Source organism: Triticum aestivum, chromosome 3A (genome assembly GCF_018294505.1).
Source record: "Triticum aestivum cultivar Chinese Spring chromosome 3A, IWGSC CS RefSeq v2.1, whole genome shotgun sequence".
NCBI lineage: Eukaryota > Viridiplantae > Streptophyta > Magnoliopsida > Poales > Poaceae > Triticum > Triticum aestivum.
In genome coordinates this window covers 257,272,684-257,296,736 of record NC_057800.1, presented here as the reverse complement: position 1 = coordinate 257,296,736, position 24,053 = coordinate 257,272,684, and the positions used below count along the sequence as shown (strand labels likewise).

Here is a 24,053-nt window from a genome sequence, read left to right as displayed (position 1 = left end):
ATATTTGCGATATCATGTCGTTCTTGTCAAACCGGAATTCTCCTTCGAGCAGATTTCCTGCAAAAAAGATCCGTAATGCACATGCGGAAAAGTAGAAGTTGAAATTCTCATGTGATTTCATAGACAGTACCTCATCCTGGGAACGAGACCGGTGCATAACAAGGTTTTTCCATTCAATGTCTTCTAAATTTAGCACAAGAGACTTCACCGGAAATTCGTTTATAGACTTGCCATCAAAGTGTGATTTGCTCAGGTAACACCAATACTGCTGCAATGCTTCCTTGAAAAGCACAAGCAAGCTTTGCTCGTCATGACTATCTAGATTGACCCTCGCCTAGTTACAACAATGTAATGTAAATCATTGATGTGTTCAATCAGCAGAAAACATGAAAATAATAGCCATGAATAATAGCACTTACACGTAAGTTGGACAAGAAGATGTGAAAATGGTGTTTGTCTTCACAATAATCTTCCCATGATGGGAATATATGCACATAGTCCCTAACAACATTGAAAGCATTGTCTTTTACACTGGGAATAAATGGAATGGGGTTCCAATCTGCAGGAATTGGCTGTCTCTGCAGTTGGGATAGGTCTTCGGCCGGTGGACTTATTGTATTTTTTTCTGGAGTGGGATTTTTCTGTGGTACAGCTGGTGCTATGGCAAATGAAATCGGTATACCTTTTGCTGGAGTGCAGGTCTTGTGTGGTGGGGCTAGTGGTGTGGCCAGTGAAGTATGGGCACAGTCTACTGGAGTCGGTCCTATGTTGTGTCACTGGTTGTACAGCTAATATAAGTGGGGTGTTATCTGATTTCTCCGGCACCACCATGTTTTTCAAGGACTTTGCTGGTGCTCCTTCAGGTTCGGCAATCACCCTCTTCCTTTTTGATGTCTGATGCACAAGAACAACATTTGAGTGGAAAAACATGGTATGATGACAGATGGAATATGTATTGATAATGGGTGGGCATGGCATCTCGACATATATGATGAGTAAACTAAGCAGATGGCGATGCAACAAAGTAGAAGAAATGCAAGACAACATATGCAAGATACCCGCAATAAATAAAACATTACCCAATTAGAACAGGGACCTTGATGGGTGAACAGGACAGGCCATCTTCCTTTGACTCCTCGAGGTTAGAATAGTCATTAGGATCATATTCTGAACAAGAATCAATAGGTGGGGAGCGTATGAGTTTCATTGCATCAAGAATGGCACTCAATGCCTTGGTGCCAATTTTGTAAGTCAATGCAGTGTTTAGCTTCAAGAGTGGACTGCTGCTAGTGCGACACAAAGCAGCTACACAGATCATAGTGTAGATATAATGGGAAAACCTTAAGCATCAGAGTAAAATCAGCAAAGTGGAACTTGCTGGAATATATGTGCTAGTATTGCCGGTACGGCTAGAAAGGCTTCGGATACCAGCTCTCTTCAAGTGAAGGTGTGGTACTGTTAATATCAATGTAACTCTCAAAGGCGACATAGCTCCCCGCATTTCCTTGCTATTCTTATAGGATTCAAGTGGTCAGGCCACTACAAATCCTATTCCTATGTTTACAAGATCCTACGAATCAAAGAGGCTCAAAGTGTCCATCAGAACCGACCGTATAGACCTCTACACTGCAAATGTCCCTGCTCATCTTCAGTACATGGAACATACTGTACTACTATCATACTCCCTCTGTTCCAAAATATAAGTCTTGGTAGAGATTTCCACTATGGATCACATACAGATGTATCCAGGTACATTTTAGAGTGTAGATTCACTCATTTTGCTCCATATGTAGTCCATGGTGGAATCTATACAAAGACTTGTATTTAGGAACGGAGAGAGTACATACTAAAGAAGAACGGAAGAGGAACATGGTAAAGAAGAGCAAGCAGATTTTGGATAATAAAATGTTGGTTGCGCAGTGCCCACACATGATGAACCAGAGCGCATTAAGAATGCAACTCCTAGCTGTCTCTCGACCATTTTAGGCAGTTGGATGAAGATCCTACGTCTCCTAACCCTTCTTCTTCCTCGTCTCTGATTCTTCCCATACAGAACATCGCACGGGCCGCCTGTGTTCCTCCGCCACCCCCACCCCCACCCCAACCCCCACCCGCGTCGAGTTTTCTTCGTTCGGCGAGGCCCCACAACAACCCGAGCCCCTTCGATCGCACCGGCGAACTTCGGCGAGCTCTGAAAAATCGACTGACCCAATTTTGAAATTTAGTCTACTGTGATTTAACTGGTGTGGAATATAAAAGTGGAAAACCATAAGCATTGCGAGTATGGTGTTGAGCATGCCATGGCGGATCTGAAGGTGCAAACCGGACAAAGGCAACTTCGCAACCAAGACAAGTTGCGAAAGAGTACCGCCTCTGGTGCGGCGCCGTGTACGCATCTGTTGAGAATTTGACGGTGCTGCTGTAGCGATGGCTGTCAGCGGCATGGAAGCAGGTCTAGGAGGGTAGACGGTGGCGGCGGGGCGTGGTGGACGAGACGGTCCTAGGAGCGGTGTCGGCAAGGTGGACGACATCGGGGATGAAGCGAGAGGACGGGATGCAAGGATCCCGGTCCGAAGCCGTGGATGAGAGAGGTCAATGTCTTGTAATGGACGGCGGCGTCGGGGTATCAGCTCCGGCATGGTGAAGGAGGACGGCGGTGGATGGGGTGGCGGACGGCGGCGGACGGAGGAGGGTGGGGTGGAGAGGGTGTTTTGGCGCCCACGGAGTACGAATGGGGAAAAGGGAGGTAGAGAGGAAGGGGGAACCATGTATTCAGGGCGCGCTTATCTCAAATGTGAGGAAATTTACAAACTTAGCCCCCATTTCAAATTTCTACTACATCACAGCAACACTAGTCGGTTGGGGATAGGACAGTAATCTCGCATACACCGAATATTTTCCGACGAGAGTTTGTTTTGGCGCCCACCATGTATGAATATGAATCAGGGAGGGAGTCGATTTCGGCCGAGGACACACTGTGTTTTGGCGCCCGCCGTGTATGAATCCGGGTGAGAGGCGGTTATGTCACGTTTGGGTGAAATTACAAACCTACCCCTATTGAAACCTATAGAAATCCAGCATATAGGCTTTGCGTGGTAGGGATAGGCAACAGTGATTTCCATCTCGCAGATTTTGGTTCCGGGCGGTTACTGCGACTTTCCCCGCTTCGTTCAATTTTGCAGAGTGCACGTTTACCGTGCCAACTCAATTTGAATCCCGTTTGTATTCTATTTTTTTCGGGCGGGATCCATTTGCAATTGGAATTACATTCTATATACATCATTTTTTTATATATACTTTCAAAAGCACAACACCATTTATACATAAATATGGTTTACAAATGGCATGATCTCAGATTCATAAGGTTGTATCCATCAATTTGGATTTTCAAATATTTTAAACCACTTTATGTTGAAATCCAATGTATGCATTCCTCGCTAACTGTCTCCAATTAATGTGTGTTTCATGGGTTTTTTTTTACTTCTCAAACATGTATAATGTGTTTCACACATGGAACATATAGTGTAATCCCGTTTACACATTAATTGCATATAAACCATGCATTGTTTGTAACCGAAGAATCTATGGATCACCAATATTGATAAACTATATAACATTACACATGTGCCCAAATTCAAATGAATATGCATGTTTGACACACCAATTTGCGTTATGATATTTGACACACTGAAGAATCTATGGATCACCAATTGCGTGATCTCTAGTTTAAATATTTGAATCCCATTTAATCCAGATATTCGTCTCATATAGCTATCACTCATGCTTATATAGGACTATCTCTCTGGACCTATACGCGTTCATCGTTTCTCAAGTATCTCTTGTGCTACCTGTATGTCGATAGTGATCTTTTATCTTCGTAACACACTGACGGTACTTTGTCCCTCGACCTTCATCACTCTATCTCTCTCCAAGTATATCTCGCTCCCTTCTATGTGTCTCTAACTATGATTCTCCATGTGGAATCTCTTTCTCTCACACAAACACAAAACTTTGTCTCCCGGGGTCTCATTTCTCTCTACTATTCCCATGTGTGCCACACGCACACCCCACATACAGAGATGTCTTGGGCTCCTTAGATATGATAACCTACGACTCTTCCTCTTGAATATCTCTTTCTCACACACAAACACAAACTCTGTCTCCTAGGGTCTCATATTTCTCCATTGTTCTCTTGTATGTCGCTCACACACACCCTCTCTCCCTAGAGATGTCTTGCGTTCCCTCGTATGTCTCTCTAGGTATCACTCTCATTGTGAAATATCTTTCTCTCTCGTAGACACAAAACTCTGTCTCTCTGGATCTCATTTCTCTCTGATATCTGTTTGTATGTGACTCACACGCACCCTCTCTCTATCTCTCTCACACCCACACACATAAGCCAGCCTTCTGATCCACTCGACTCCTATCTCTAACGCACACTAGCTAGCATCTTTATCTTTCTATGTATCTGTTTCTCCATCAACCTTCTTTCTCGCCCTCACTATTGATTCCTATCACTTACACTACATATGTTTCTCTCTACATGCAGTCAAATGCCCTCTCACACACATATATAACTTCACCCTTTGAACCACCCGACGGTCATCTCCAACACCCAAACTAGTGGATATCCCTCTAGCTAGCATCTCCATCTCTATATCTATCTGTAGTTTCTCCGTCAACATTTCTTTCTCGCACGGAGTCTTGCTTCCTATCACCCACACTATATATGTCTCTCCATACATATGCATTTATAGGTTGGTCTCTTTTGGACAATCGTTGCACCTCACTCCCTCTGCTCGCCATAGATGCATGCTCCAGCCCACGCCACTATCTCTTAAAGACAAAAACACATGCTCAATTGTTGGGACTTCTTCCATGCATTCTCACATGCATGCATATTGTCATACCGATCCGTCTCTCCCATGTCGTCGATCTTATGACTTATGTCTTCTTTCTTTTATCTCGATCATGCGCGCACGCACACACACACACATCCCACGTATACATGTATACCTCTCACACATGCACGTTCAAGGTCTCTATGTCTCCATACGTAGTTAATTACCCTCAATCCTAACGCCACATCGAATCGTTCTCCTCTTCTGTGCACATAACTTCCGCCTGGATGGGTAAAACACACACTCACGCTTAACAATCTCCTTCTAGCTACCCCCCGCCTCTCACTCTTCCCCTATATCCCCGAAACCAATAAGACCATCCCTTAGTTTAATTCCTGCCTACATGCACCATCGATATATAGTAGTATTCCTCAGTGTCTCTCGAACAAACACGTTCTCTCAAAGTCGACTCCTCTCACGTGCACACACCTTCTCTTCCCTCTCTACGGGCATTTTCTCTCTCGCACCCCATCATTGGTGGTCTCTGCCATACACATCACCTCTCTATGATGAAATCCATGCACACTTAAATTACATCCGCCACAGAGGACCCCGCGACACACACACACACGCACGCACCCCCCAACACACACACACACACTAAGACTCCATCTCTCTCTCTCTCTCTCACACACACACCCACACACACACACACAAGCACGCACGCCGCCCCCCACACACACTAAGACTCCATCTCTCTCCCTCTCTCTCTCACACACACAAACTATGACTCCATCTCTGTCTCTCCTCTCTCTCTCTGTCTCACACACACACTAAGACTCCATCTCACACACACATGCTCTAGGCGGAGCATTTGTTCCTACCACCCTTCATCCAACCTTACACGTATGATAAACAATCACCTTTATTTTCTTGCATAACATGGACAAATTCCACTTTACTTTAGTAGTCAGCAAACTTATCATCTGTACCCTTATAAAAAAACGAGTTGGTGGTGATGGTGTGCCTGCCATCTTGTAATACGGACCGTATGATCTATATCTGAGGATACAAAGCAAACTATGATAATTTTACAAAAGATACCGGCACCTCTCTCCACATCATTATCTCTCGCAACCTCATTGCTCAGCAATTAAAAAAGGAATAAGTCTCTAGAACAATCTAGCATGCATGGTGGCCGCTGCTGCCTGCGGGCGCCGTCCATCCCCATGCCTCCGCCCATTCCGACCACCACTCACCACCACGCTCCACTCCTCCTCGCCTTATCTCTCATCTTTCATTTTTCGATGACATTCTCGAGATACCAGTTTTCCGATAAAATTCTTGAGATATCACTAGTTTTTACACATGGGATTACTCCTGCATGGGTCAATCACAACAGGTGTTCTGTAAAAAAATGCATATTGATGTTCCGTGCAATGCACAAGAATCTTGCTTGTAATTATATAACGCAAATCATGAGCAGGAAGTGCCAGTTTTTTGACACAACCACGTTAACATGGCCACGTAAATCACTAGCTAAAGTAAATACCATTATACTTATATCCCAATGCGAAAGGTGTTGGGGAACGTAGTAATTTCAAAAAAATTCCTACGCACACACAAGATCATGGTGATGCATAGCAATGAGAGGGGAGAGTGTGATCTACGTACCCTTGTAGACCGACAGCGGAAGCGTTAGCACAACGCGGTTGATGTAGTCGTACATCTTCACGGCCCGACCGATCAAGCACCGAAACTACGGCACCTCCGAGTTCTAGCACACGTTCAGCTCGATGACGATCCCCGGACTCCGATCCAGCAAAGTGTCGGGGAAGAGTTCCGTCAGCACGACGGCGTGGTGACGATCTTGATGTACTACCGTCGCAGGACTTTGCCTAAGCACCGCTACAATATTATCAAGGATTATGGTGGAAGGGGCACCGCACACGGCTAAGAATATGATTACGTGGATCAACTTGTGTGTCTAGGGGTGCCCCCTGCTCCCGTATATAAAGGATCAGGGGGAGGTGCGGCCGGTCAGGAGGAGGGCGCGCCAAGAGGAGTCCTACTCCCACCGGGAGTAGGATTCCCCCCTTTCCTAGTTGGAATAGGATTCGGGAGGGGAAAAGAGGAGAGAGAGAAGGAAGGGGGGGCGCCGCCCCCCTCTCCTTGTCCTATTCGGACTAGGGGGGAGGGGCGCGCGGCCCAGCCCTGGCCACCTCTCCTCTCTTCCACTAAAGGCCACTAAGGCCCATATACCTCCCGGGGGGTTCTGGTAACCTCTCGGTACTCCGGTAAAATCCCGATTTCACCCGGAACACTTCCGATATCCAAATATAGGCTTCCAATATATCAATCTTTATGTCTCGACCATTTCGAGACTCCTCGTCATGTCCGTGATCACATCCGGGACTCCGAACAAACTTCGGTACAACAAAATGCATAAACTCATAATATAAATGTCATCAAAACCTTAAGCGTGCGGACCCTATGGGTTCGAGAACAATGTAGACATGACCGAGACACGTCTCCGGTCAATAACCAATAGCGGAACCTGGATGCTCATATTGTCTCCCACATATTCTATGAAGATCTTTATCGATCAGACCGCATAACAACATACGTTGTTCCCTTTGTCATCGGTATGTTACTTGCCCGAGATTCGATCGTCGGTATCTCAATACCTAGTTCAATCTCGTTACCGGCAAGTCTCTTTACTCGTTTCGTAATACATCATCTTGCAACTAACGCATTAGTTGTAATGCTTGCAAGGCTTATGTGATGCGCATTACCGAGAGGGCCCAGAGATACCTCTCCGACAATCGGAGTGACAAATCCTAATCTTGAAATACGCCAACCCAACATGTACCTTTGGAGACATCTGTAGAGCTCATTTATAATCACCCAGTTACGTTGTGATGTTTTGTAGCACACAAAGTGTTCCTCTGGCAAACGGGAGTTGCATAATCTCATAGTCATAGGAACATGTATAAGTCATGAAGAAAGCAATAGCAACATACTAAACGATCGGGTGCTAAGCTAATGGAATGGGTCATGTCAATCACATCATTCTTCTAATGATGTGATCCCGTTAATCAAATAACAACTCTTTTGTTCATGGTTAGGAAACATAACCATCTTCTATTAACGAGCTAGTCAAGTAGAGGCATACTAGTGACACTCTGTTTGTTTATGTATTCACACATGTATTATGTTTCCGGTTAATACAATTCTAGCATGAATAATAAACATTTATCATGAGATAAGGAAATAAATAATAACTTTATTATTGCCTCTAGGACATATTTCCTTCAGTCTCCCACTTGCACTAGAGTCAATAATCTAGTTCACATGGCCATGTGATATAACATCAATAGTTCACATCTTTATGTGGTTAACACCCATAGTTCACATCGATATGTGACCAACACCCAGAGGGTTTACTAGAGTCAGTAATCTAGTTCACATTGCTATGTGATTAACACCCAGAGAGTACTAAGGTGTGATCATGTTTTGCCTGTGAGAGAAGTTTAGTCAACGGGTCTGCCATATTCAGATCCATAAGTATTTTGCAATTTTCTATGTCTACAATGCTCTGTACGGAGCTACTTTAGCTAATTGCTCCCACTTTCAATATGTATCCAGATGAAGACTAAGAGTCATCCGGATCAGTGCCAAAACTTGTATCAACGTAACCCTTTTACGACGAACCTTTTGTCACCTCCATAATCGAGAAACATATCCTTATTCCACTAAGGATAATTTTGACCGCTATCCAGTGATCTACTCCTAGATCACTATTGTACTCCCTTGCCAAAATTAGTGTAGGGTATACAATAGGTCTGGTATACAGCATGGCATACTTTATAGAACCTATGGCCAAGGCATAGGGAATGACTTTCATTCTCATTCTATTTTCTGCCGTGGTCGGGCTTTGAGTCTTACTCAATTTCACACCTTGTAACATAGGCAAGAATTCTTTCTTTGACTGTTCCATTTTGAACTACTTCAAAATCTTGTGAAGGTATGTACTCATTGAAAAAAACTTATCAAGCATCTTGATCTATCTCTATAGGTCTTGATGCTCAATATGTAAGAAGCTTCACCGAGGTTTTCTTTGAAAAAATCCTTTCAAACACTCCTTTATGCTTTGCAGAATAATTCTACATTATTTCCGATCAACAATATGTCATACACATATACTTATCAGAAATGCTGTAGTGCTCCCACTCACTTTCTTGTAAATATAGGCTTCACCACAAGTCTGTATAAAACTATATGCTTTGATCAACTTATCAAAGCGTATATTCCAACTCCGAGATGCTTGAACCAGTCCATAGATGGATCGCTGGAGCTTGCATATTTTGTTAGCACCTTTAGGATTGACAAAACCTTCTGGTTGCATCATATACAACTCTTCTTTAAATCCATTAAGGAATGTAGTTTTGTTTATCCATTTGCCAGATTTCATAAAAATGCGGCAATTGCTAACATGATTTGGACAGACTTAAGCATCGCTACGAGTGAGAAAATTTCATCGTAGTCAACACCTTGAACTTTGTCAAAAACCTTTTTCGACAAGTCTAGCTTTGTAGATAGTAACACTACTATCAGCGTCCGTCTTCCTCTTGAAGATCCATTTATTTTCTTTGGCTTGCCGATCATCGGGCAAATCCATCAAAGTCCATACTTTGTTCTCATACATGGATCATATCTCAGATTTCATGGCCTCAAACCATTTCACGGAATCTGGGCTCATCATCGCTTCCTCATAGTTCGCAAGTTCGTCATGGTCTAGTAACATGACTTCCAGAACAGGATTACCGTACCACTCTGGTGCGGATCTCACTCTGGTTTACCTACGAGATTCGGTAGTAACTTGATATGAAGTTACATGATCATCATTAGCTTCCTCACTAATTGGTGTAGTAGTCACAAGAACAGATTTCTGTGATGAACTACTTTCCAATAAGGGAGAAGGTACAATTACCTTATCAAGTTTTCTACTTTCCTCCCACTCACTTCTTTCGAGAGAAACTCCTTCTCTAGAAAGGATCCATTCTTAGCAACGAATGTCTTGCCTTCGGATCTGTGATAGAAGGTGTACCCAACGGTCTCCTTTGGGTATCCTATGAAGACATATTTCTCCGATTTGGGTTTGAGCTTATCAGGATGAAACTTTTTCACATAAGCATCACAACCCAAAACTTTAAGAAAGGACAACTTTGGTTTCTTGCCAAACCATAATTCAGATTGTGTCGTCTCAACGGATTTAGATGGTGCCCTTTTTAACGTGAATGCAGCTGTCTCTAATGCATAACCCCAAAACGATAGTGGTAGATCGGTAAGAGACATCATAGATTGCACTATATCCAATAAAGTACGGTTATGACGATCAGACACACCATTATGCTGTGGTGTTCCAGGTGGCATGACTTTGTGAAACTATTCCACAATGTTTTAATTGAAGACCAAACTCATAACTCAAATATTTGTCTCCGCGATCATATCGTAGAAACCTTATTTTCTTGTCACGATGATTTTCCACTTCACCCTGAAATTATTTGAACTTTTCAAATGTTTCAGACTTATGTTTCATCAAGTAGATATACTCATATCTTCTCAAATCATCTGTGAAGGTCAGAAAATAACAATACCCGCCGCGAGCCTCAACACTCATTGGAGTGCATACATCAGTATGTATTATTCCAATCAAGTTTGTTGCTCGCTCCATTGTTCTGGAGAACGGATTCTTAGTCATGTTGCCCATGAGGCATGGTTCGCAAGTACCAAGTGATTCATAATCAAGTGGTTCCAAAAGCCCATCAGCATGGATTTTCTTCATGCGCTTTACACCAATATGACCAAAACGGCAGTGCCACAAATAAGTTGCACTATCATTATTAACTTTGCATCTTTTAGTGTCAATATTATGAATATGTGTATCACTACGATCGAGATCCAATGAACCAATTTCATTGGGTGTGTAACCATATAAGGTTTTATTCATGTAAACAGAACAGCAATTGTTCTCCAACTTAAATGAATAACCATATTGCAATAAACATGATCATATCATATTCATGCTCAACACAAACACCAAATAACACTTATTTAGGTTCAACACTAATCCCGAAAGTATAGGGAGTGTGCGATGATGATCATATCAATCTTGGAACTACTTCCAACACACATCGTCACCTCATCCTTAACTAGTCTTTGTTCATTCTGCAACTCCCGATTCAAGTTACTAATCATAGTAACTGAACTAGTATCAAATACTGAGGGGTTCCTATAAACACTAGTAAAGTACACATCAATAACATGTATATCAAATATACTTATGTTCACTTTGCCATCCTTCTTATCCGCCAAATACTTGGGGCAGTTCCACTTCCAGTGACCAGTCCCTTTGCAGTAGAAACACTTAGTCTCAGGCTTAGGATCAGACTTGGGCTCTTCACTTGAGTAGCAACTTGCTTGCCGTTCTTCTTGAAGTTACCCTTCTTCCCTTTGCCCTTTTCTTGAAACTAGTGGTCCTGTCAACCATCAACACTTGATGCTCTTTCTTGATTTCTACCTTCATCGATTTCATCATCATGAAAAGCTCGGGAGTTGTTTTCGTCATCCCTTGCATACTATAGTTCATCACAAAGTTCTACTAACTTGGTGATGGTGACTAGAGAATTCTGTCAATCACTATCTTATCTGGAAGATTAACTCCCACTTGATTCAAGCGATTGCAGTACCCAGACAATCTAAGCACATGCTCACTAGTTGAGCGATTCTCCTCCATCTTTTAGCTATAGAACTTGTTGGAAACTTCATATCTCTCAACTCGGGTATTTTCTTGAAATATTAACTTCAACTCCTGGAACATCTCATATGGTCCATGACGTTCAAAACGTCTTTGAAGTCCCGATTCTAAGCCGTTAAGCATGGTGCACTAAACTATCAAGTAGTCATCATATTGAGCTAGCCAAACGTTCATAACGTCTGCATCTGCTCCTGCAATAGGTTTGTCACCTAGCGGTGCATTAAGGACATAATTCTTCTGTGCAGCAATGAGGATAAACCTCAGATCGCGGATCCAATCCGCATCATTGCTACTAACATCTTTCAACACAATTTTCTCTAGGAACATATCAAAATAAACACAGGGAAGCAACAACGCGAGCTATTGATCTACAACATGATTTGCAAAATACTACCCGGACTAAGTTCATGATAAATTTAAGTTCAATTAATCATATTACTTAAGAACTCCCACTTAGACAGAAATCCCTCTAATCCTCTAAGTGATTACGTGATCCAAATCAACTAAACCATGTCCGATCATCACGTGAGATGGAGTAGTTTCATTGGTGAACATCACTATGTTGATCATATCTACTATATGATTCACGCTCGACCTTTCGGTCTCCATGTTTCGAGGCCATATCTGTATATGCTTGGCTCGTCAAGTATAACCTGAGTATTCCGTGTGTGCAACTGTTTTGCACCCGTTGTATTTGAACGTAGAGCCTATCACACCCGATCATCACGTGGTGTCTCAGCACGAAGAACTTTCGCAACGGTGCATACTCAGGGAGAACACTTCTTGATAATTAGTGAGAGATCATCTTATAATGCTTCCGTCAATCAAAGCAAGATAAGATGCATAAAAGATAAACATCACATGCAATCAATATAAGTGATATGATATGGCCATCATCATCTTGTGCTTGTGATCTCCATCTTCGAAGCACCGTCGTGATCACCATCGTCACCGGCACGACACCTTGATCACCATCATAGCATCATTGTCGTCTCGCCAATCTTATGCTTCCACTACTATCGCTACCGCTTAGTGATAAAGTAAAGCATTACAGCACAATTGCATTGCATACAATAAAGTGACAACCATATGGCTCCTGCCAGTTGCCGATAACTTGGTTACAAAACATGATCATCTCATACAATAAAATTTAGCATCATGTCTTGACCATATCACATCACAACATGCCCTGCAAAAACAAGTTAGACGTCCTCTACTTTGTTGTTGCAAGTTTTACATGGCTTCTACGGGCTTAAGCAAGAACCAATCTTACCTACGCATCAAAACCACAACGATAGTTTGTCAAGTTGGTGTTGTTTTAACCTTCGCAAGGACCGGGCGTAGCCACACTCGGTTCAACTAAAGTTGGAGAAACTGTCACCCGCTAGCCACCTTTGTGCAAAGCACGTCGGGAGAACCGGTCTCGTGTAAGCGTACGCGTAATGTCGGTCCGGGCCGCTTCGTCCAACAATACCGCCGAACCAAAGTATGACATGCTGGTAAGTAGTATGACTTATATCACCCACAACTCACTTGTGTTCTACTCGTGCATATAACATCAACACATAAAACCTAGGCTCGGATGCCACTGTTGGGGAACGTAGTAATTTCAAAAAAATTCCTACGCACACGCAAGATCATGGTGATGCATAGCAACGAGAGGTTATAGTGTGATCTGCGTACCCTTGTAGACCGACAGTGGAAGTGTTAGCACAACGCGGTTGATGTAGTCGTACGTCTTCACGGCCCGACCGATCAAGCACCGAAACTATGGCACCTCCGAGTTCTAGCACACGCTCAGCTCGATGACGATCCCCGGACTCCGATCCAGCAAAGTGTCGGGGAAGAGTTCCGTCAGCACGACGGGGTGGTGACGATCTTGATGTACTACCGTCACAGGGCTTCGCCTAAGCACCGCTACAATATTATCGAGGATTATGGTGGAAGGGGGCACCGCACACGGCTAAGAATATGATCACGTGGATCAACTTGTGTGTCTAGGGGTGCCCCCTGCCCCCGTATATAAAGGAGCAGGGTGAGGTGCGGCCGGCCAGGAGGAGGGCGTGCCAGGAGGAGTCCTACTCCCACCGGGAGTAGGATTCCCCCCTTCCATAGTTGGAATAGGATTCGGGAGGGGAAAAGAGGAGAGAGAGAAGGAAGGGGGGGCGCCGCCCCCCCTCCTTGTCCTATTCGGACTAGGGGGGAGGGGCGCGCGGTCCAGCCCTGGCCACCTCTCCTCTCTTCCACTAAAGGCCACTAAGGCCCATATACCTCCCGGGGGGTTCCGATAACCTCCCGGTACTCTGGTAAAATCCCGATTTCACCAGGAACGCTTCCGATATCCAAATATAGGCTTCCAATATATCAATCTTTATGTCTCGACCATTTCGAGACTCCTCGTCATGTCCGTGATCACATCCGGGACTCCGAACAAACTTCGGTACATCAAAATGCATAAACTTGTAATATAACTATCATCAAAACCTTAAGCGTGCGGACCCTACGGGTTCGAGAACAATGTAGACATGACCGAGACACGTCTCTAGTCAATAACCAATAGCGAAACCTGGATGCTCATATTGGCTCCCACATATTCTATGAAGATCTTTATCGGTCAGACCGCATAACAACATACGTTGTTCCCTTTGTCATCGGTATGTTACTTGCCCGAGATTCGATCGTCGGTATCTCAATACCTAGTTCAATCTCGTTACTGGCAAGTCTCTTTACTCGTTTCGTAATACATCATCTTGCAAGTAACTCATTAGTTGTAATGCTTGCAAGGCTTATGTGATGTGCATTACCGAGAGGGCCCAGAGATACCTCTCCGACAATCGGAGTGACAAATCCTAATCTCGAAATACGCCAACCCAACATGTACCTTTGGAGACACCTGTAGAGCTCCTTTATAATCACCCAGTTACGTTGTGACGTTTGGTAGCACACAAAGTGTTCCTCTGGCAAACGGGAGTTGCATAATCTCATAGTCATAGGAACATGTATAAGTCATGAAGAAAGCAATAGCAACATACTAAACGATCGGGTGCTAAGCTAATGGAATGGGTCATGTCAATCACATCATTCTTCTAATGATGTGATCCCATTAATCAAATAAAAACTCTTTTGTTCATGGTTAGGAAACATAACCATCTTCGATTAACGAGCTAGTCAAGTAGACACATACTAGTGACACTCTGTTTGTCTATGTATTCACACATTATTATGTTTCCGGTTAATACAATTCTAGCATGAATAATAAACATTTATCATGAAATAAGGAAATAAATAATAACTTTATTATTGCCTCTAGGGCATATTTCCTTCAAAAGGTTGAGTACATGTCCGAAGAGTTGAGTCGCACACACGCACTCTGTCTCTCAGAATCTCTCTCACACACACACCAGTTACGTGACGCCCACTTAAGCAGACACGTATGTTACAATTTGTGCACGCGCGGGTACACGTGATGCTGCACATTTATTTAAGCCGAAAGGCGAACCCAAACAGTAGCTGCATTCATTCCCCTCCCGCCGCCTATTCTCTGGTCGCCGTCGCTCGGTAGCCATGGGCCGGCCGAAGGTAACAACATACGCCATACTCCCACCGGAGCGGCGCTTTAATATGGAAATTTTAGTGGTCATGCATGCATCTTTTTGTGCTAGCACTCCTATATAAGGGTTGACCGGTCGCTTCCCACGGACGTGCGCGGGCGGTGGAAGAGGAAGGAGAAGGGAAGCGGGCTGTGGAGTAACCTTTTTTACCACAATTTCTTAGGAAACTAAGTGCAATAATTGAGTAGTTTTGCAAACTACCAGTACTACACCTGAAACGGTTCAAAACCTATACTCCCTTGCCAGCGCGCGCTTCCCGCGTGAAATGGTCAGCGTCCCCCAGGAGCGTTAGTGCCGCATTAATGCCCGGCCAGAGCGGATGCGACCTCTCACTGGCACCAGCTTTGAAGTGGCGCGACGACCGAGAGAGCGCCGCTTCCCGGTGTACGCGACAGCTCCGCGTCGAGACTGGGCATAGGCCCTGTTTGGATCCATGGGTTAGAGTTAGTTTGAGCTAGTTGGGGCTCAAATAGCCCTAAACTATCCAAGCATGAGGGTTTAAATTGGAGCAAGTTGCACCGAACCCACCAAAAAAAATATCCCACCCAAGAGGTGCTAACTAGAGATAGTTCTCATTGGGACCACTAAAAAATCACTTTTCTCTCTCCATGAAGTGCATTTATTGTCAATCTAACCCTGTCACCCAAACACCTCTTTGGCTACAGTTAGTTCAGGGTTAGTCATGAGTTAGTCTAACCTCTAGCTAAGTTAGAGTATCAAACAGGAGCAGTATAGGACATGCAAGTTGCTCAAAGCATACAGGAAAATTCATACGTGAAAGGATTTTTTTCTTTTTGAAAACGGAATGTGAAAGGAATTTTTTTAGAATGCTCTTGGCATGTCACTAACATGTGATAGTTAACCGACCTCAATAGACGGCAGAAACGCCAGCCCACTGCACTTTGATAGAGACGAGGAGGGAGAAGCAATACAGGCTGCTGGATTACTAGAGATAGGTGTCGCACGGAAGCCAAGAAATATGGTGATAGCGTGGGTTAGCCATGTACTAGTATGATACTACACTGGGCTGCCGTGTTTCCTACTCTTCCAGTCCACTGTGGAGATGATTGGTTAATTTTTTATCGCTGAATAATATTAAATATTATGAGTGCAGAAGCTCCACCACGAGGTTCCTTGCTCCTTCTCGGTCGTCCGGAATCTATGTTCTTCCACTCTATTTTTTACGTGAGCTTTGTTCATCCTTTTGCCAACACGCGAGACATCTAGCATCAAGGTGCATGTGTTATGCAAGGATCATTCCATCTATATGAAGAACACGTGGGACTGGAACTACGAGACGAACATGTACCCAGGAGTGGACATACGAACCGGAGTAATGTAGCGCAGTAAGTGAAGTAGAAAGGCAGAAATGGTATGAACATGCATGGCATATAGGGTGTGTTTGGTTGCGTTCTCGTCTCAGCATAGTTGTTCCCTCTTCATGCATGCTCAACTCAACACTCCTCTTCATGCATGCTTCTAATGTATTTGTGCTAAACTAGTGTGGACTCATGCACCCTCCATACACTCTACCAAACACCCAAAAGTAGGTCGAGAAGGGAACTCTTGGGCAGCATTTGTCTCTTACTACGTACTACCACTAAATGTTGTACGTGCAATGCATGGTGATGTTATGGAGTATGTGCCTAAGTACTCTACTACTACTATATTAGTTGGAGGCGCATATTAACTTTTATATTTGTTTACGTGTATGCCCCGAGACCTTCCAACTACACCTGTCTTTGTCTCCAGGTCGCACTTTGTATCGTTCATCATACCACTAAGTACTACTACGTGTGGTCTCCGACCTAGAAGTGGAAGAAGTGGAGACGCTCTACCATGCTATTTTTTTACGCTGGGCTTTACCAAGCTGTTCATGTCCCACTCCTTTCGCTGACGTGTGGGACATCCAGCACGTGTCGTGTTTGGCACCCTTCGTCATAAGAGTTGAAACGCTAGCATTCATCAGAAATAAAAAATAATTATAAATCGGCAGTGATACTATTTTTTTGCGAACCAATCAGCAGTGATACTATACCACGCGGTTTCCTTGCTCCTCGATATTGGAAAGAATACTTCCGCTCGCCAACATGTGGGACGTCGACCATCCTGGTCCACTTGCCATGCGCACAGAACTCCAAGGAAGTCACCCAGGTCGTCGCGCCACAGTGGCAATGACTAATGAGCCGTCAAATCACAGGCCCACTTCCCACTTTGAAGTTGCTCGGACGAAGGAACCATCATGACTTCGTTGAATTCCGCTTCTTGAAGAAAACTACTGTACCAGCAGTACTGCTAGCTACTGTAGTTACTCCAACAGAGGCCTCCTTTCGTTCATAGGATCGGAATATGAAAATCATAGGAAGTGAGATGACATGCATCTCAATTCCTATATAGAAAGAGATGCCATTTGATGCTTAGGATAGGAATTTTTCCATTTATTCTAGGCTAATGTACTGGTAATTTGCTCTAAAAACTACAGTAGTAACTAGTAGTACTGGTACATGCTCGTACTCAGACACACACACAGACACTAACTACTAGTACTACTACTTCTCACATGCTGTCCAGATGACGTCGTTCTCCTTCCCAGCTTTGTCGGCGACACCCCACCATGCTTGGATCTCCGCCGACCTCTCCGCAGTAGCGCGTGCATCCTTTTCTTTCTTGCGGCGGCGGGCCTCTCTTTTCTTGAGTGCTTTCTGACTTTTCCGCTCCCTCTGTGCGGCTTTGGCCGCCTCTTTCTCTACCGCCCATTCGGCCTTGGCATCTTCAAATTCCTCCCACATAGTTGTGAGGTCGCAAGCGGCGATGAACTCCACACGGCGGGATGCCATCACTTCCCTACCATTTTGTGTGTGGTCGTGGGCGGCGAGGAACTCGGCGCGGCGAGATGCCATCGCTGCCTTACCGGTTAGTGTGCGGCGCGGTGGCATGAACGACGCTTGGTGAGAGCTCTGGGGTGGAGTGGCCGGACAACCGTATAGTGCATTGGTTTGTCAAGATCTCAAGGACAGAAGACGAAGCCAATTTGGATTCCCCTTCAATCCTGGTCATTTATTACTGAGTAAAATGCATTGGCGGTCATCGAACTTGTCTTGATAGCTCACTTTGATCATTGTATACGAGATATGGTGATTATACGGTCACTGGCTCAGCGTATAGCTTTGTATTTGTCTGGTTGACCAGTCAAACAGTCCGCATGCGCCTCATCAGCTCATGCTCTTTATCTATCTACGCGGGCCAACCTGTCAATGGAGAAAGAAATACTGTAAAAACCAAAATTATGCTAGAGTCCGGACCGCTTCCGGAGCCCGCTCTCACCGCCCTGGCCCCTCAAGACGCCAGCTGCCCGCCACATGCATGCATAGCAAGTAGTACTCCTTATGTGGAGGAGAGAGAGGCATTGATAAAGTCAAGGAGTGGGCTCTGTAAGAGCCCGTCTCTACACGTGCTCCTAGGTATAAAAAAATAATTCTAAAAAAGGCATAAAAACAATTGTGTCTTAAAAAAAGAAAGGTAAAAACATTTGAAAGGAAATAGATAGAGAGAAAGTGAGAAAAAGCTGTAACCTGGGCATTACATGAGGAAGGAGGGAGTGGTGCACATGCCAAGTTCACTGGGCTGCCGTGTTTCACACTCCTCCGTCGTAAAAGTGGAGACAATAGCTTTCATCAAAAATAAACAATTAATACTCGTTGCTGGTCCTCTATATCGGAAAGAATACTTTCATTCACCGACATGTGGGACGTCGACCATCCTGGTCCACCTGCCATGCACAAAATTATCCTAGTCTACCCCGTTCGTATCGCAGGCCCAACCTTTCCCACTGTAAGTTGTTCGGATGAAGGAACCATCATGACTTCGTTGAATTCCGCTTCTTCAAGAAAACTTACTGTCGTGGTTTTGTCACGGCAGATGTCCTAGAGAAAGGACTTAGTCGTGGAGCCATCACTACGGATTAGCTTGAAGGGGTTAAAGCAGACACAAGGACGCAAGAGAGTTTATACTAGTTCGGCCCCTTCAATGAAGGTAAAAGCCTACTTCTAGTTGTGATGGAATTGATGGGTGTTTCGATGACTAGGGAGCGAATAAGCTTCGCCTATGTCTCGAGTCGTTGTCTGTCGTCCCTGAACCGCCGCCGGGTCATCCCCTTATATACATGGGTGACGCCTGCCGGTTCAGAGAGTCCCAACACCGGTTCATACTCATATCTGGGTTGGTCTCTCCTTGTTCCTAACTCATATTACAAGTATGTGCACAAAGCTGATGTACGGCTACAGGTTGTAAACCGACTACGGGCCCTGGGCCTTTATCTGCCTCTTTGGGCTTTAACACCTTTGAACTACTGATGGAGTTAATCCGGCCCAGGTAGGCCGGTTTATGCCCAGTAGTAATATCCCCAACATTAGGCCCCAGATTCATTTGAACAGGTTCATGTCAATCCTTAGCAAAAATCTTCGTCTTCAACATCTTCTTGTAGTTGTTGAACCGCCGTGACGTCATCTTCTCTGTTTGCTGTAAACCGGCGTGACATCATCTGTCATAAAGAAAACATCCATGATATCTTCTTGTTTAATAGATTCGCAATGACCGAGGTGACCACCCTACTTCCAAAATCTACGGTCCCTTGATTCCCGCTCTTGACACATGTCCTTTGCCTTATACATAGGCCCGAAGGGTCATTTCTTTTCTTCCCTTCGTGCCCTTCCTCTTCGTCTTCCTCGCGTCGCCAGTCGCAGAGCTCTACCGCCGCCGTCATCTTCTGCATCACCCTTGGCCGCTGCATCAACTTGAACGCGCCAGAAAGCCGCGGCGACCTTCCGCGTTTTCCTCAGCTCTGGTAGGTCTTCTGCTCTTCTCAATATAGATCTGATCTAGGGCTTCGTGTTCTTGCGGTGTTCATCACTTGTTCATACTCATGTATTAGCTCCTGGATGCACATGTAAACCCTTGCTTTGTGTAGCGGTAACTTTCAGTATCCGCCGCTAGTTTCCTGCCCAAAACCATAGATCTTACATATACTTCTGCTCATTGATTCAATACTGTTCTGCTTTGATCTTCGACTATTTTTCTTATTTTCTGAACTTGCTTCAAATCCAATGCCGTAATAAGATCTTGTAAAACCTGTCTCTGCATACTTAACCATTCGCAATCTCAATTGCTTCAATGTTTAGGTCAGGCGGATTAACCTTATAGAAAATTTTCCAAACTGGTATATGCCATTAGTCCCCTTGTTGAACCGCTAGATGTAGGTTGCTTCATGAAACTCTGGTTTAGATAGGGTTGTTTCCGGTTTAACATTGTACATACCAGTGCATTTTAATCAATGCATTTTTGAACCGGGATCTTTTACTTTGTAGATTCCGTCAAGGCCAAGCAAGTGTATGAGTGCAATTGGGTTCCTTCTCGCGTCACAGAGGCTGAACTGGACGATTTAGTCCTGATTGGTGCTTTAGGCAGTAAGGATACAATCCATTGGAGGGCTCCTGGCAAAGAATGCCCTCCCTCACCTCGAGAAGGAGAGGTTGTTGTTTTCGTTGATCACTTAGCCCGGGGCTTTAAGCCGCCCGGTTCTAAATTTTATCGGGATGTCTTAGCCGATTTCCAGCTCCATCCACAAGATACTGGCCCCAACTCTGTTACAAATATGTGTCACTTCCAAGTGCTCTGTGAAGCGTTCTTTCAAGAGGAGCCCATAGTGGAACTGTTCAGAGACCTATTCCATCTAAACCGTCGTACTGAATTTACTGACGGCTCCAATACGGAGTTGGGTGGTGTGGCGATTCAGAAAAGGAAAGAGGTCACATACCCTCACGCAAAACTGCATAGCCACCCCAAAGAATGGAATCAGACATGGTTCTACTGCAAAGACACCTCCCCTGCTGGTGAGAATCCCTTGCCTGGCTTTCGACCGGAGCGGCTCAGCAACACACACCCTTCTCCACAAAGATTGACTGCACAGGAGTGAAGTAAATATGCTCCTCAGCTATCAAAGCTCAGAGCTTTTATGGCCAACGGTTTAACAGGGGTTGATCTTGCTCGCTGTTGGATATCATGGAGCATATTGCCTCTTAGTCTGCACTCCGGTTTGATGTGCCAGTATACTGATCGTGTTGATGACCCACTGCGACACTCAAGACTCCAGCTCTCTGGTGAAGAAATCACAGAAGCTGTGCGTAAGATACTAAATGAACCGGAACACATCTGCGCCAAAACCGGCCTGCTTCCCTTTTGTGCCACCAACAAACCGCCAGCTGTAAGACTTTGACTTCTCCCTTTACTGAATCTATTATTGATATGTCTGGTCATTGTTTTTAATATCAGTGTCTGCATAATCAGGGCGATGATCCGTTTTGGAGCAAAAAATTGCCACAGGAGAAGCCAGAAAAACCAGACAAACCGGAAAGAGCAGCCCGGCAAAAGACTAAAGCTGTGAAGAAGACTGCCCATAGGAAAAGAACCACTGCCTCTTCTAATCCAGCTCCTGACGATGAGGTTGATAATCCGGATTTTGAGGTAGAGCTTGACTCACTTGGTTTATTTTTCATGCGTCTTATTGATGATGATATTTGTCAGGATGATGTCGAAGCCAGCCACGCGGATGTTGCCGAGGTAATTATTCTCTCTTTCGATTCAGAAACCTTGCCTTCACAAAAAATCCGTCAGGCAAACCGGAAAGTTAAATTTTCTCATCCTCTTGATTATTTGGATCCTAAACTTCTTATGAAGACCCAACAACACGAAGCTCACCGCACCACCCGGCACAGCGGCCAGGTAGTTACCTCCGCCGGTTTACCGAACAGTCCGGTTCGGAAGCGCCATTCTGAGGTCTCTAATTTGCTTGTCAGTACTTGTCCTAAAGCGGGCTGCTTTCGTCAACCTCTTACTCCATCTGACTCCAATTATCAGGTTACTTCCCACTCATCTTCTGGCGAGTCATCGGCTACTCAGCTCCCACCGCTCAAAACGTGTTTGGGTAAGCTATACTTATTGCAATGTTTGCAGTACATTGCCTTAGAACATATTCTGTATTTGATTTTGTTATCCTTCTCAGGGCCAAACCTAGGCCAAGCAAGAAGGCCCGCCTGGACAAAGCGGCCGAAGAGGATGTCGTTCTTGAAGCGGACAAGACACCCAACGCTGAAGCGGCTATTCCTGTGGATATTCCCAACGATCCACCGCAACAAGATGATGATCTTATTGCAGAAGAGAGACCCACTGACACCTCAGATCCTACCCATCAGCCTACAGGTTCCATCCGGATTGAAAGCTCCACCGGTCCAGCAAAGCCTATTGACAAGCCAACAGCTCCAGTGCAAACCGGCTGTACCAAAGATGATGAGGTTGTCATTACTGGTACTGGCCATACTGAGCCAAACAATCCTGTCGCTTTATCCAAACATTCTGCCAAGGAAGAACTTGCTGCCTTTGGTAAAGGCAAGTGGAACGCTGATCTGACGACTTACGCTGCTCTGAACGCCCAAGATATCCATTCTGGCTATCTGAACCGGCTGTATACCAGCCGTGACTATGAAGCATGCCTGGTCAACATGATGAAAGACAAATATGAGGTAATTTCCATATGCTCCTTCTTGCTTGTATGCTTCCATTCCTGACTCTCCTAGCCCCCAATGGCCGGTTTGGAATATTCTTTCAAACTGGGACTTAAATAATATAAATCTTGTTGCTTTGAAATTTGCTGATGTAGCCCCCAAGGGCCGGTTCAACTTTAGCGTAGTTAAACCAGTACTTTAAGTAATTAAAACTGCAGCCAAGTGCCAAGTTGAATACTTGTATTGATCAAATAGCCATTAGCCCCCAAGTGCCAAGTTGAATACTTGTATTGATCTTGGGACTTTGTAAACAATCGAAAGATGAAGGGGTAAATCGGGGGCCGCTTTAGATAAAATATGCATTAGCCCCCAAGTACTAAGCGTATAACTTGTTATGTGGTTGGTACTTGAATCCTTCTACCAGTTTGCCGAAGCATATATCTGTATGCATGCAGGCGGAGCTGAAGACGAAAGAGAACCAAGTCATCGATCTTCAAGAAGCCCTGAAAACCCAACAAGATGAAACCTCCAAAGCAAAAGAGGAATTGACCAGTGCTTTAAGCGCCATGGAACAACTTAAGGAAAACTTCAAAAAGAAACGGGCGGACTAGGCCACTGAGAAATCCGCTTTGATCAAACGAGCAGAGGATGCTGAGGCTGCACTAAAACCAGTGGCAGATGAACTGACCAGCATAAAGCGGCACGTGCATGCCATGACTGCTGCTATCTTTGGTAAGCCAGTTTTCCTACTGAATTGGCTCTGCCTTCTGACAAAGTCTCCGGTTTATTAACCCTTTATGGTATTTCAGGGACACGCATTGGTCACTTGCGGTCAGATGTACCGAAGAAGCTAAAAGCCGCCTATACATTGGTTGAACAATTGTATACTGGTGCCCAGCAGATCATCTGTACCGCCTCTCATAACAAACCGGCGCCTACTTTGATTCAAGATACTCTGATGAAACTGTCGGTGCTTCCTACCTGGATTGAAGAGCTAAAGAAATCTGCTGCTCGAACCGGCGCAATCAATGCTTTAATCCGGGCAAAAGCCTGGGTGCCGGATTTTGATCCTGTTGAAGCGGCTTAGGGCTATCCCAGCTTGAAGGAAGATGGATCAGAATTCGATGAAGCGGATCTGCGAGCGATAAACCGGGAGGTGTGTCCACTAGCTTGTCAGTTGGCTGAGGAAGCAGACTTGTCTCGCTATCAAGCGCAATATGACAGT

The 24,053-nt window shown here is 44.7% G+C and overlaps 1 long non-coding RNA gene across 1 annotated transcript; it reads left to right on the top strand.

Moving 5' to 3' along the window:
• The first annotated feature begins 22,784 nt into the window (after positions 1-22,784).
• Positions 22,785-23,740, top strand: LOC123058292 (uncharacterized). Its single transcript, XR_006427125.1, has 3 exons — positions 22,785-22,846; positions 23,284-23,560; positions 23,638-23,740. It is a non-coding gene; the product is annotated as an uncharacterized lncRNA (long non-coding RNA).
• Positions 23,741-24,053: the final 313 nt, after the last annotated feature.